The sequence below is a fragment of the Trachymyrmex cornetzi genome, unplaced genomic scaffold (genome assembly GCF_001594075.2).
Source record: "Trachymyrmex cornetzi isolate Tcor2-1 unplaced genomic scaffold, Tcor1.1 scaffold272, whole genome shotgun sequence".
NCBI lineage: Eukaryota > Metazoa > Arthropoda > Insecta > Hymenoptera > Formicidae > Trachymyrmex > Trachymyrmex cornetzi.
In genome coordinates this window covers 1,196,138-1,199,500 of record NW_017297394.1, presented here as the reverse complement: position 1 = coordinate 1,199,500, position 3,363 = coordinate 1,196,138, and the positions used below count along the sequence as shown (strand labels likewise).

Sequence of the window (3,363 nt, the reverse complement as noted above, 5' to 3'; positions counted from 1 at the left end):
GGGGGCTCCCCTAATCTACATTTTTACCAAAATTTTAAACATGTGAGTATTTGTGTAAAAAAATAAAATTTTTTTAATTAAAAGTCTTAATTTAAGCTAAAATTACTTACGGATTTCTTTTAAATTTTTTTTCATGACAAAACGAGACGAGATAAAAAAAACAAATGACATATGATAATCTCTGAAATGTTATTTTAAATAAGACGAGAAGTTCTGAGACGATATTCAGAGATTTTTGTATCGAAATGTATCACTACATCCTATATGGAGAACATTTTATAGAAAATTTTATATTTAAAATTACTATAATGTGGTAGTAGTTGCGGTCTTCATGTAAATTATGAGTTTAAATGCTATAGTTATTTTTTTAAAAACAATAATATAACGTAATTTTTATACTTTTTCATAGTAAAAATTTTTTATTACAAAATCAAATATACTTAGCAAATTTTGTTTGCGTATCATAGTAAAAATTAACTGTTTTCATGTTAGAATATGGTTTAACAAAATAATTACTTTATTTATGTGATAAAAATTAGTATTACCATAGTAAAAGTTAAGTCGGAATCATGTTGTGAGAGTCCATCGAAAATACGAGACATAGTAAAATGTAATTTAAAATTATATTAAAACTTATATAATATAAAATTTTCTCTGTGTACGTATTAATCAAATATGTCAAAGCTATGTCACAGTTGGTGCAGCTAACATGCGTTAATAATCAGCGTTCATCGATCATCGAAGAAACAGTTTCTATACGATTGCAGAGATCAAGAAGCGTTGGATTTGATACAGTTTAGCTTAGGATCGTTTCAAAGTACTATGAAATTAATTCCCGAATTCACAAGGAAACATTTTTTTATTATAATTTTTTACCGCATTCTCCCAGCAAACACCAAGTTAATTTTCCATTCAACGTGTATAACTGTAATATAATACAAGTGTTATGTTACAATTGTATATTGTTGAGTGGAAAATTACAACCAACATGTACATTATACATGTAATTTGCTGTTTGCTGGACTGGAATATGATGCTAACTAATGATACTTATTTTAGATTTTAGCATATAATTATTAGACTGCGGATTTTTATGCGAAAATTTGAATCAGTTGTGTATTCCATCATATAATCATAATATAGTCATACTATATGCTTACTTGAAAATTATATAGAATTGTAAGTTTATGGAAAATATGCATTTTATGCAAATAATACAATCGATTTATGCAAATATGCAATTTATGCAAATATGCAATTTATGCAGTTATTATATTCGATTTATGTAAATATGCATTTATGTAAAATATGCATTTTATGCAAAATATTCAGTTATATGTTTTTGCATAAATATCCGCAGTCTAATAATTATGTACATATATAAAAAATTGTTTATCAGGAAATGCTTTTTACAATTGTCTACTTATAGTCGCCATAAAGTCGACTTTGTATTGACTGCATTGACTGACTGATAACCAATTGTAGTCAAGACATTTGTCGACAATCAGTCTAACTTCAAAGTCAATTTTAAGCCCGATCTACAATTGCGTAAACGTAGTTGTAAATGGTTGTGAAATGTTGTAAAGCAAAGTTTTACAACACCTAACCTGCCATTCCCGGTTCTAAAACGTGTTGTAAAAGATGATTCAACTTTATATTTCACGACTACGGCTGCGTAAAACCTAAGAGTGAACCAATCACAGTGCTGTCATGTGTCTGCATTGTTATTGTCCTTTTTGTCTCGGCGTATGGAAAGAAGCGCAAAGTGAGCTTTTCATCTTTTACTGAATTTATTTTATGATATATTATTTGACGAATTTATTATATTACAAATATATTATATTACGAATATGGAAGACGGAGAAAGTATTGTGAGCTGAAAGTTCGTTGAATCTTTACTCGATTGTAGATTAATATGTCGTACAACATTTACTGCTACTACTACTCCCATAACCTTACTTCTACGTTTACGCAATTGTAGATCGGGCTTTAAACTTCTTCTGCCGACTGATAGTCGCCTATCAATCGACTTCGTGCTGTGTAGGTAACCTTGCAATATATAGGGCACAGCAGAACAAAAAATGTACGTAACGCTACAATTAATGTTTTACTTAATGCACATAATATTTTACTTAATGCACATAACGTTTTACTTAATGTATATAATGTTTTATTTAATGTACATAATGTTTTACTTCGGAAAATTAAAAAATTTGCTTTATCGACATCGATCAAACTCGGCCGACGCTTCAACATCTCCTTATTTAGACATTATAGTATTTGGACAAAACAATAACGATGCAACGTATAATGAATCTTCGTAGCAACATATTTATCAAATTTTTAAAAAAAAGTTCAATAAGTGAGAAAAACATTTTAGCTGTATTTTAACAATACATTAGTGTTCATAAAAATGTATTACATTTTTACCACAATTACTTCTAAACTATAAAATAGAAATATTGTAACATAAAGTATTATACACTGAAAGAAAAAATTGACTGAATATGGCATAGAATTTTTAATTGGTTGCAGCAACCAATTTTTAGTTTCGTTAACTTATCAAAATCCCGCATTGACATTGCAGCTAACGCAACAAAAAATTGACTGCTACGGTCAATTAAAAATGCTATATGTCATATTTTACCATATAATTTGCTGCAGTAGCCAATCTTTTCTTTCAGTGTACATATATTTAATATAGCTAAATTAAAAATTTTGAAATCAAACAATTTCTGATATGAACCGAAATGTTCGTTGAGCACTTTAAAATAATTAGATAACGTGTTTTTTAATTGAAGATTTGTTTCTTTAATCATGTAGAAACATATATAATGTGCCACATTGTCTCATCAATATATGTACTGTTAGCAACCTATATCTCACGAATAACACGACGTAACATGTAATATTTTCTCAACCTTGAATTTAATTTCTTATACGCTTAATTTCCGTCATATAATTTGTAATCCAATGTAATTTTAATTAGCATCATCAAATTCCTTGCCTCAACAATTATAAAAAATGATGTTGATTTTACTTTTCACAGACACAGCAAAAATGAGCCTTTTCATAAAATCAACAGACACGGTAGTGTCTCGCGCCAAGTGGGCGCGCAGCGCGAGACACGCGTGTCTTTATTTACGCGAATCAGCGAGTTGCGGGCATCCGAGCATCCGAAATTCTCGGTTTTTTTAATAAAGGTTAGACCGATCGAGTTCTAAATATGAGCTCCATTGACAGTTTGGGTCCGAAATATATAATAAACGTTTATTTTACCTCTCTACGTGTCCCACGAACGGAGATATCGTGATGCGAAATCCGAAATGTCAAAATTTTATGTAAGATACGTCGCCTCAAAAA

The 3,363-nt window shown here is 29.5% G+C and overlaps 1 protein-coding gene across 2 annotated transcripts in view; it reads right to left on the bottom strand.

The window, feature by feature from the left end:
* Positions 1-3,363, bottom strand: part of LOC108761996 (acyl-CoA Delta(11) desaturase) — a 13,127-nt gene that overhangs the window by 1,956 nt on the left and 7,808 nt on the right. The window lies entirely within an intron of this gene.